The 12,196-nt window shown below is 41.9% G+C and overlaps 1 protein-coding gene across 1 annotated transcript in view; it reads right to left on the bottom strand.

Moving 5' to 3' along the window:
* Nucleotides 1–12,196, bottom strand: part of COL25A1 (collagen type XXV alpha 1 chain) — a 400,933-nt gene that overhangs the window by 191,814 nt on the left and 196,923 nt on the right. The window lies entirely within an intron of this gene.

Genomic DNA, 12,196 nt, shown 5'->3' with positions numbered 1-12,196 from the left:
GCCAGATCACAGGTATGTATGACACTTCCCAGTCATAGTTGAAGGTTATCTACATGGCCTATTAAAGTGAAATCAAGGCAAGTGATCAAGGAAGGAGGAGGAAGGGCTTACAGAGACAGAAGAAGATGGTGGCAACACAAAACAAGGCAAGACAAGGGTCTAATTCTGTTGGAGTCTGAGATCTGGAGACACCAGTGTAGTGATGGTTAATTTTTTGTTATGTTGACAGGACTGTGGAATTTAGGCATTTGGTCAAAAACCAAGCTAAATGTTACTGTGAAGACATTTATTAAGATGTGATTATATTTTCCCTGTGTGGGTATAAGTAAATAATAATAGTAAATAGTAAATAACAAGTAAAGCTTATTTCTCTCAATAGGAAGTGTAGGCTTCCAATCAGTTAAAGGCCTTAGGAGCAGAAGGCAAGGTTCCCTGCATAAGCAACTCTACTTTAAGAAATATAGAAACCCCATCTGAGGGTCTGGGAAGATGGGTCAGGTAGTAAAGTGTTGGGCAAATGTAAAGGCCTGAGTTTGGATTTTCCAAAACACCATGCATGCCAGCCCACCGACATATCCACTGATTTTAGACTTGCTGGCCCCCATAGCCTCCAAGCCACTTCCACGCAATAGCTCTCTACACATTTAGATGTCCTCCTGGACCATTTTTTTTCCCCTAGAGAACCATGGCAGAATCACCAAGACCCCGTCTATTACCACCACATCCACTTTTGGTTTCCAATTTCACTATCCATTTTGCAGGACTACATGCACTCCAACCACACCAGAACTCCAGTGCACAGAGAAAAATGCCCAAGTAAACTACCCATTTTAGTTAAGACAACCATAGAACCTCTTAAATTTGGCATGTATCTGCACTCTGACATATTAATATTACTACGTACTCAAACTCAAAACAATTTAAATGAAAATATGTGTCTCCACAGAAAGCTGGTTTTCCTGAGGTGCTATTGCCCTGCCTCCCTCTACTCTCTCCAGGGAGTGGCCTTTAAAGTTTTTCCCCAGATCATCCTTCACCTCTACCCTATAAAGCTACAAATCTTCCAGGTACCTGATCTCAGGTGAAGCCTGCATCACCTCTATGATGGATGATCCTGAGGTCAACTTAATTGGGTTGAAGAAATGGACCTAGATTAGCAAAGCACAGAGCTGGGTGCTTCAGAGGCAGGTGAATGTGAAGGCCTTCCCTGCATGTGGGCTAGCCATAGAGCCTGAGAGCCCGATAGAACAGAAAGAGACAAATAAAAAGGCATCCCAGCATAGGCATGTGCTCTCTCTTTCTCTCTCTCTCTCCCCCTTCTTATCGCTATGGTGATACTATATAAAAACAACTTATGAAGGACAGGTTCACTGTTTGAGGGTGTAGTCGGCCTTGAAGAAGATGTGGTGTCACAGTACACCCACAGTCAGGAAGGAGAGAGAAACAGACACCAGTATTGACCTCACTTCCTCCATTTTTTTAGGCTGGGACCCAAGACCAGGGAATGGTGCTGCCTCTTTCTGCCTCACTCAAACCTTTTTGGAAATGTCTTCACAGACACACCCATGCTTCTAGTGGTGGTTCTAATTTAAATCAGGCTGAAAATGAAGACAAGTCATTAGATCTGCTATGCTTTCCACTCTATGAAAGTAAAACTCACCCAAACTAAGAATTCCCAATTAGCAATATCTGCCAGGTATATCTGTCACAGGCACAAAGCCTAATAATACACCCTGACTCAGGTTTTTTGGTTTTTTTTTTTTACATTCTACAAGTAGCCTGCACAGTACTCAGCAGAGTCACGCCTGAGGGTCAGTATTTTTTTTCTTTTTTTAAATTTATTGTTATTTTTTTTATTAATTTATTCTTGTTACATCTCAATGGTTATCCCATCCCTTGCATCCTCCCATTCTTCCCTCCCTCCCATTTTCCCCTTATTCCCCTCCCCTATGACTGTGACTGAGGGGGACCTCCTCCCCCTGTATATGCTCATAGGGTATCAAGTCTCTTCTTGGTCGCCTGCTGTCCTTCCTCTGAGTGCCACCAGGCCTCCCCATGCAGCATTACCCCCGCTTCCTCTTCACAACTCATTCTGGTCACACAGCTCAGCACGTGTGCCTTAGCAACGCCACCGCAACCTTCCCTAGTCTCTGCCTTTCCCTGGCCATTCTCTCATGCCGTTCCAGTTCTCACAGAACTAACTATCCTAGGCAACTTTCTTCCCACTTCTCCTCTCTTAGGTCCTCTGCAAGTGTGTTCTTCTAAAATGTTCCTCTGCACATGCCTCTCCTGCCTAAGTCTTCCGAAGACCACACACTTTTAGGAAAATGACGTAGCCTGACATGCAAGGCCCTCCACAGTCCCACCTGTCTCAGGTCTGTGTCCTCACCCTTTTCCATCTTGCCCCTGGGTTCCAGCCTCAATTAATACACTTGGGGTTTTTCAACAGATGTCAATCATTCTTCCTTGAACCTCAAAGGCCTTTAAAAGTTAAACGCTTAAAAAGCAGCCACTTGGAAGACATTCACCTGAACCAGATTCAGAGACACACTGGCCACCCTGTATGCTCCACACTGGACCGTTTCTTCCCCTGCTATTCTCTTACGGCACCTGGGCTGTCGTGAACATACCTCTTTCCCCCATCATACTGCTCGCTCCTCATCACATCCCTGCTTGTGTTTTGTTCTCCACTGGATTCTAAGGTCCCTGCAGCCAAGGCCAGGTCTTGCTTGCTATTTTACCCCCACTACACAACAGAGGGGAAGCCACAACCTGGATGCTCAGGACAGTCTTGAAAATGAATCATGACACCATCTTTTAAACAGGCAGTTGAGCTAGCTACTAACAATCCCGTGGCATCTTCCCTGCCACTAATTCCAATGTCCCTTTGCTTCTATCTTTGACCATGAAGAAATCATTTAGCAATAATTTCTTGTGCTCAGAAACAAAAGTTAGAAGTATGTACATTGTGAGGGGCTTTGCGGTACTACCAAGTATAAAACCAGCAGAAGGTTTATTTTGATGATGGTCAGGAAGATTTGTGAAAATAAATGTGTATTAAACATCATTAATAATTTTGTAATGAACATTTAAGAAACCCAGAACACCAGATTTCATACTGATTTTTAAAATATCTACCAGAGAGAAAGTTGAAGTTAATTTAATAATGAAAGAAGGAGAAAGCTGGGCAGTGATGGCACACACCTTTAATCCCAGCACTCAGGAGGCAGAGGCAGGTGGATCTCTATGAGTTCGAGGCCACCCAGGTCTACAAAGCAAGTCCAGGACAGTCAAGGCTACACAGAGTGACCCTGTCTTGAAAAAAAAAAAAAAGGAAGGAGAGTATTTCTAGATTAGAGTCCTGTGGACAATATCCAGATTAATATTTCATTTAGTTAACTTTGGCAAATGTGTGCAGTGGTGATGGCAGGTACTTCGTAGAGTTCGTGGAATGAGAAATAGAGCAAGTGTCAGTCTTTGCACAGGGCAACCCACAGCATTTTAAAGAAGCTGCTTTGGGAGAATGGAGGTATACTGAGATCCCTTTAGTGTGCACATCGTGCTGGGTACCATTAATCCTCAACGACGCATAGGGAACAGCAACCACGCAACATACTCCTTCAGCCATGTTAAAAATATTACATCCAAAATGCGTCCAAGTTACTTCGCAAGTACATTTAATCCTAGAGTAGCTTTCTTTACTTTGATAGCTATTGCTTCACAAATCACAAAGTCACCTCTCCCATTTGTCCCTTGAGGTAATCTACTTGTCCTCATAGGCAAACGGTCCTAGGAACTCAGCCATGAGACTAAGAATTTGGTGACAAGAAATCAAAATGGGAAAGGGTGACAGGACACCTCATTTGCTAGTGGACTTGCTAGCGTAATGGTAATGCAGGCATCCAAATACCAATGAGGCTCCTTTTTAAATGGCTTTAGGAATTCTGAATGAAGCTTGGAGCATATGTAGCTCCACACTAGCGCATGTGCCAAGCGTGTGGGAGGGCCCTGGGCTTGCTCTCCACAACTGAAAAAAAGAAAAAAAAATATATATATATATATGACTGTATAGCTCTACTATTTATGTTTTAACTTAAAAGGACCACTCTTTTAGCTCCCTCTTTTTTCCTCTTCCCCAATTTGTTTAGCTTTCCTTCCGAGCCTTGTATCTTTTTCTACATCCCCTAGAGTTCTGATGTGACTCTTGTCACATCTCTGGGTAGAAGTGCTGATATGGTATGGAGCACGCTGAATTTCCACTACCTGTCTGGAGCAGACCCCCCCCCCCCAAACCTGAGTCTCAGCTCTCTTTCTTCATTTGTCTGTCCAAGCCCAGGGGAGCCTTGAAGTATATCATGAAGCTGACAGAGACTCCACTAGTCTGAATCCCTGTAAAAAGCACAGCCCTATACCACATATAAGGAATAAACATATATTGTGGCAAACCAATGAGATCTCGGTACTTAACTTATAAAAGAGCTATGGCCGTTCATTCTCAACAGATGGCACAAGTAAATATTACACAGAAAATATAACATTGCAAAGAAAATTACCATCAATACTTATATATTTATTTGTTCCTCCTCAGAAAACAAAACAAAAACAAAGACAAAAACAAACCTGAACCTTATTTATCTGAGTTTGAAGATGAATTTGTATGGTCTTTATGGTAATTTCACAATTCAAAAGTTCTGCTTTATCTGGCACTACAGTCTGCATTATGAAAAGTACAGAAAACATTTCAACAAATTGGGCCTGAACTTTGCCATCTGTAACCCTGAGCCACTTAAAAAAATATGCTGGGCTTCCCTTGAGAGTTCACATTTATAGCCTCCTTTTTATCTTATGTCACAGGAGGCAAAACTGTATGCAAGATCCCCAAACGTATAGGTTAGTTTTTATGTCAAGTCAACATAAGCTAGGGTCATCTAATTGAGAAAATGCCTCCATAGGATTAACCTCCTACAAGACAAATGGTTTTATCTTCAAACAACAGCAGTAGACGGGAAAAAAAAGCATTCACTAAAGGTAATAATGGTTAGTGTCACTGTCAATTGACATGATCTAGTCTTGCTTGGGGCATGGGCTGCTGAGCATGCACATGGAGGATTATGTGGTTACATTAACTGAGGTGGGAAGACACACCACTGTCTCTACCTCTTTACTGCAGATGCCATCCAACTCAGGCTTCTGCTGCCATGACTTTCCCTGAAATGATGAACTACACTCGCCAACCAAGGACTTAAATAAGCTACCATCCTTGTAAGTTGCTTTTGTCAGACTATTGTGTTGCAGCGAAAGGAAAAGAAACTAACAGCCCACATATTCAAATACACACTCTAAGTCTTAAGAGAAATTATATATATACGTTAATTAAGCAGGAAGGTTACAAAAACATAGAAGAACATTTTCTGAAACTCTTCATAAACATGCTTTTCTAATTTTCTTGGCTCAAGACTTACCCTTTCACTTGGATAATATGTAAGTTTAAGCAAATGGCAATGTGAAAGGATACATACAAGTTTCAAGGTCCACAGATAACTAGAAAGTACTGAATGTGACTGAGACAAAACTGCAGGCAAAGCGAGGCACAATAAGGGCAGAAGTGATGCTGAAAATCAACATGCCCAAAAACATCTTTGGGAAAAATGGAGGAAAATGAGTTTTGAAGAAAGATAAACCTGGGTTTAAATTCTACCTCTGCCTTTTGATTGATGTTAACTCTAGGACAAAGTATATGATGGACCCATCCACAGGTTCTTCCTTGTAAAATTGGTACAGTCAGTCTTGGTAATAGAGGCATAGGGAAATGGAGACATGAAATGGCCAAGCATGACTGGTTGATATCACTTATACTTCTATCTGGAAAAGAATTACATTCAGATGGAAACCGCTAAGTTGTTTCTTCATCATGAAGTAAATATGTCAGAGATTTGCATCTGAAAGTTTTGCAGAGATTTCTTTTCCTAATTCGTCTACCACAGAACCAGCACAGCAAGCTTAGCTTGGCTCAGCCTGCTTCACTCATCTGTCAACAAGATTCTAACGTTCAAAACGAGTTGACAATTGCTGAAGGTGGATGGAACAAAACAGACTGTGCAACGGCATCAGATTTCACACCTCAGAGGGTTCAAGCTCCAACAATAACACCATATCTCTGTCAGTCAAGTGTAATTATAGGGCTTGGTGGACCCATACGAGTAAAACAGCCAGTTACAAAGAGTCTCCTGACTCTTTCTCTGGCTACAGTTATTAGACCTGCTTATTCTATGACCTATGAATACTTGAATTGAACTTCCTTTTGGACAGAAGAATAGACTGTAAGACAAGGGAGGGGGCATTTGCTCCTTTTAAAAATCCTGAAGTTATTTTCCAAATTCAGATCTAAGTCTTGTGTGTGTGTGAGTGTACACACACACACACACACACACACACACACACACACAAACACACACACACACACACACACACACACACACACACACACATCTGAGGAGATGGTTCAGCTGCAAAGTCTTTGCTGTCAAGCCCGAGGACCAGAGTTTGGATTCCCCAGCACACCCATTAAAGTCAGGCATAGGGATGGGATAACTATCACACTGGAGGGGCAGAGAGCAGAGGAATAGCTCAGTGGGCAGCTAGCATAGTCAAATTGGTAAACTCCAGGTACAACAAGTGAGCAACCTGTCTCAAAATACAAGGCAGACTTTGGTTGTGGAAGACACCTCATATCAACCTCTCACCTCCATTCATGAACATGTAGGTTATCTGACTGCATAGCAAACACACACACACACACACACACACACACACACACACACACACACACACACCTCAAAAAAGAAAGTAAAATTTCATAATTAGTAAACTCAATGGTCAGACACATCACTGAGTGAACACAGCATCTGCACTGTTTCTCAGAGTAAGGTTCTAAAACATGTCACCTTCATGAGAAGAAAAGTAGATAAACAGAGAAACAAGGATCACATTTATAATCATAAAATTGTTCCATTTCAGCTATTTATAAATATTTTTGTCAAATGTATTAAGCCCTAACAGCTTACTGCAGAATAAATTAACATGCAAGATATAATTCAAGTTGCATTTCAAGTTTTAAATTATATATGACCTCCATATACAAAAATATGGAAGCTGACTACAGAAGCATGTAATTATGTATACCCACACATTCTAGTGTGATATGTCCAAGTTTTCCAAAACATTAAATGAAGATATAAATGGAAAGGTGACAAATTTTCATCATTAAATAGATGTTTTTATTTTGTTCTTTTAATCCTGAGAATATTACTGCAAGAGAGTAACAAGAAACAAGTGAGTTTTATCAAGAACAAGAGACAGTGAGATGTGGCATCCTCGCCTTGGCCAATCAACACACTCTGGATCACTGTAGTGTGCCCAGTGCTGCCCTCCATACTAAATGAATATTTCTGAGAGTAAAATGAAAGTGAAGGACAAGAAAATGAACAACAGGATGCCAGGCTACACCCCAGCATACTGTTCATAAAAGGCCTCAGCACCCCAGGCGGTCCCCAGGAGGTCCCCAGGAAAGACTTCTGGAAGACTTCCTTGCTATAGGTTTTGTGCCAAAGGCTGCCCACCAGAAGCAAGCCTGTCAACTTACCAGACCACCTGTGGGCTTCACATGAAAAACAGAGAATAAAAACAAGAGGCACTCGTGGCTAAAATAGAAACACACCTTGATATCTACATATGAACTAGTTTCTTACTTATGGAAGTTGCTAACGACATTTTAAGGGCACAAAGTAGGGAATTAAATTTTCCTAAAAAAAAAATGGGACTACATCAACTTACACACTTCAGTTCATGGGGAAAAAATGAAGAGGAAAAACTACATATAGAGAGCCAACCCCTGACACTACTGATGATACTTGGCTGTGCTTGCAGACTAGCATAACTGTCTTCTGAGAGGCTGCACCCAGCAGCTAATGGAAACAGATGTAGAGACTCACAGCCAGACAATAGGTGGAGTTCAGGGAGTTTTGTAGAAAAAACGGGAGGAAGGATTAAGGGAACCGGATGGGTCAAGGGCACCATGAGAACCTACAGAGGAAACTAACTTAGGACCATGGAGGCTCACAGAGACTGAACCACCAACCAAAGAGGGCTGGGCCTGCCCTACACATGTGTAACAGATATGCAGCTTGGTCTTTATGTGGGTCCCCTAACAACCGGAGTAAGGGCTGTCTCTGACTCTGTTGCCTACCTTTGGATCCCTTTCCTCTAGGTGGGTTGACTTATCTGGCCTCAGTAGGAGAGGAAGCACTTATTCCTGCAGAGACTTTATGTGCCTGGGTGAGTTGGTGCCCTTCTCTGAGAAGAAAGGAAGGGGGAATTGAGGTTAGGTCTGGGAGGATGGAAGGGAGGAGTCTGCGATCAGGCTGTAAAGTGATTGAATAAATTAATTAATGAAGAAGAAAAAATTAAAATGATGTCTAAAATGGGAAAAATAAGATCACTGGGTATAAAAATGGCCAATAATTAGATGCTGTTTGTAGATAAATGCATTGTTTGTAAGTCTATCTAGTCTTTACAATGCCACCATTCATTTGTATTTATTAAGATATAAGCAATGCCATAGAAATTGCCTATAAAGCTACCTATTCTAAAGCAACATTAGAGGAGGGCAGATACCTCTTAGAAATCATGGATGGGCGTTAAGAAATGAGAGGCTCAACAGGATTTCATTTATGGGATAATTTTACCCAAAAGAGCCTCAGGTGCAGCATACATAACAAGGTACAACTTACAACTCCATCATGTGAAAAGTGGCTGCCCAGTCTACATATTTTCTTCTCTTTCTTGCAACTATTAGTCTACGAGTTACTTTTCTACTGCTTTGACCAAACCCCATAATCAAATGTGACTTGTGGAAGAAGGAGTTTATTCTGGAAGAGTTCATCACAGTGGAAAGACATGGCAGCAAGCAGCACGCCGACTGACTGTCCAGCAAGAGTGTATTTCCTAACCCCTCAAAGGGTGCTGCCAACTGAGGAACAAATGGTTAAATGCCTGAGCCTAGGGGGGCAATTGTCATTTAAACTACTCCAACTGATTTCTTATCTATTCTTCATGAAATCAATTTGAATTATCTTTTATTCAGCATGAAAACACATAGCCACAACTCATTTCTTTGATGTAGTTGGCCACCCTCATCCTACCTTGTTAGAAGCGGTCAAGATAAAATGGGGGTCATACTTGCTCTATAATGTGGCCATTTTATATTGACTGATCAAGCTTTTATCGTATATAATTATTTATGCCAGGGAATGTGATTTAGCCATGGTCTGCCTAACTTATAACAATGGTATGTGTTATAACACATTTAGAATTTATAAAGAATAAAGTAGGAAACTGAAATCACCTAAAATCAGCTGTATCTAACTGAATTTTAATGTCACCAGCCCTTAGCTGTATCACTTTATGGAATTAACCTCTATGAACCTTATTTTCCTCACTGGGCAATGGGGCTTATAATATTAGAGGGCTGCTATAACAAAAGTGAAATTTTGTGTACAAAGTTCCTAGATTAAAGTACACCAAATAGTTAAGCCTTAATGAGTTCTTTTTCTGTATATACAATAATACACACAAAATCTCTTAGCAGAAAATCTGGGCTAAAAGATAGGCCAAGCCACACGGGTAATATGCCTATGTGCTGTTTTAATGAATCGGAGAGGAAATCCTTGCATCTTGAAGGTCACCATCATGCAGGCATAAGTATTAACTTCTCAGTCTGTACGGCCAATACAAACTCCACAGAAAGAAGCCTTGAACATGCTACTGCCTCCCCCCCCCCCCCATAACCTTGAGAGAGTTTCCTCTGGGGTAGTCATGTTTTGTTCTGCATTTTAAAAACAGAAGCTTAAATATGAAGGCAGAGAGTAAAGGCTCCTAGACCAGGGGCACGCTCTCTACCCAGTGTTAAAGCAAGAGCAGATAAGTCAGTCACGGAAGCGAGATCATTGCAAACATGATTCATGTCCTATCCTTGAACATGACAGGAAGACTGTGAAAGATATTTAGAAGCCAATGCTTCCTCGGCTCAACTCAGCAAGTCACTGCTAATCCCCCTCCCTGGACTGTGTTGGCCTCGGACAAACCGGCAATGTAGGCTCTGTAAAACCTGCAGCAAACTGGCTATCTGGGAGGAGAAACTAGCCCAAGGATAATGATCGTTGCTACTGAAAAGGCCCGGTGCAGAGTATAAACACTGGGGTCAGAGAACAGATATCCAGCATATTACTCAAAAGCACGTCGAGCTCAAAGCTGACAAGATAATCTATTCCTGTGAGTGCAAAGCGGAGTGGAATGCTGTGGCTATGACCTACTAAGGAAAGAAAGGAGCACAGACTCTCCAAGGGCCCTGTCTCAGGCTCCTTATGCAGGCAAGACTCCAACAGACTTCAAAGGGAGTTCTGCCTAAGAAGAGAGGACTGGCCTCTTGACGCACAGGGGGTATCACTTCCATGATCATGTTGCCATCTACATTTGGTGGACCTGGACCAGCAAAATCCAAATATCTCAGATACGAGTTTAAACAGATGAAAAAAGAAGTGTGAAATAGCTTGGAGACCAGCTTGCAAAAGAAACCTCAGAATTCCAGGGGAAAAAACCAGACTCAAACCTAGAAGTTTCATATGTTATCCCAAAGTCTCAAGAGAGTAATCAGTCTGTGACATTTAAGAAAAAAAAAAAATCAAATCCCACCCCCGATAGTGGCACCTAAGCTGTGTAGTAAAGAAAAAAAAATTTCCACATTTAAACATTCATAAAAGGCCAGTCACATTTTCCTAAATGAACTTTCAACCATATCTCTGTTTTTAACAAGGTTTTAACATACGTGGATCCTGATTAATGGAGGGAACCAAAATCATCAGACGATACTTACAGGAGGACCTACAGGGAAGAAAGGGGGGAGACAAAAGAGAGAAAGAAAGAGAAATTAGTGACTAACAGATGACAAACCATCATAACCATCATCACAATTCTAAGAACACAAAGGACACTCAGAACACAGGGGTCTCTTCATACCACAGACCTCTGGGACGACAGAGAAATGAACTGATGCCCAAGCGCAAGTTGTGCACAGAATTTGAACACACTTTCAGGTTCTCCAAAGCCTGCTTATGCGAAGCTGAGAGGCTCTATAAGCCTGAAAGGAAACTGCAATACAGAAAAGCCTATGTAAAACAGGAGCTGGGAGACCCTTGATTGCTTTTGATGGACCACTCCAGAGAACCACCGAGTGCAATCCACCGAGTGGAATCAGCAAAGCCTAACATTTGTTGGAGGCTGTCCTTGAAGAACATCCTCCCTTCAACGCTTCCGCCAATGCATGAAGCTCAGTCCTGGCATCTCTATAGGTTTCTTTTAAACTAGAACTCAGGCACAAACTGAGGACATCCCTGCATTTCACATACCACATGCTCCAAAACCCAAGTCCAAGGAACTAGGCAGTTGGGAGGTACTTTTACCTCTGTCTCATCTATAGGACTTTACATGAGCACACAGTTTTCTTCTACCTTCTTAATCCTGTTTCTTTTGACAACAGATAATTTTAATGATTGTCTGACTCCAAAAAAAAAAATGTTTTGTCATTTCTTTCTCTCAAAACTATTTGTGGGGGAGGGGGAGAAGGGAACCATGTGGATGGGGGTAGAGCATGGGGCATGAGAGGAGTGGAGAGGGGGTCAGGGAGTGGGGGAACAGAACATACTGTTGAACACATATGCATGAAGATGTCATGATGAGCCCCATTACTCCGCATGCTAACCCAAACATTTCTGATTTTTAAAGGACACGATGAAGCCTCTGTTATGACCTCTGTCTGTTATGAGGGGTTACCTACCCACGTTTCCAGCTGTCTGGGTTCAGGGAGGCTTATGGATGGCTTTTGAGAATACTCAGAACTCAGCAGCCATCCTGCCCAGTTGGTGAATTTTCATGATTCCTTTTCACCTTACCATCTTTTTTGGAAGGGAAAGGGGAAAGGAGGTGTCCAAGTTCAGCCCAATGCCTGATCTGTGTGCAAGCTAGGTTCTACTATTTCAACACTTGGCCAGTGATTTCTTAAATATTGGTAAACACTGACGTTAGGTGGTGGGGAATCCATCTCAGAGCGTGCTGGAGTCAGCATGAAGGGAAGAAAGCCATA

This window comes from Acomys minous (assembly GCF_964271855.1).
Source record: "Acomys minous genome assembly, chromosome: 14".
Taxonomy (NCBI): Eukaryota; Metazoa; Chordata; class Mammalia; order Rodentia; family Muridae; genus Acomys; species Acomys minous.
Note: the sequence above shows the minus strand (reverse complement) of the source record. Positions and strands in the feature narration are given on the sequence as shown.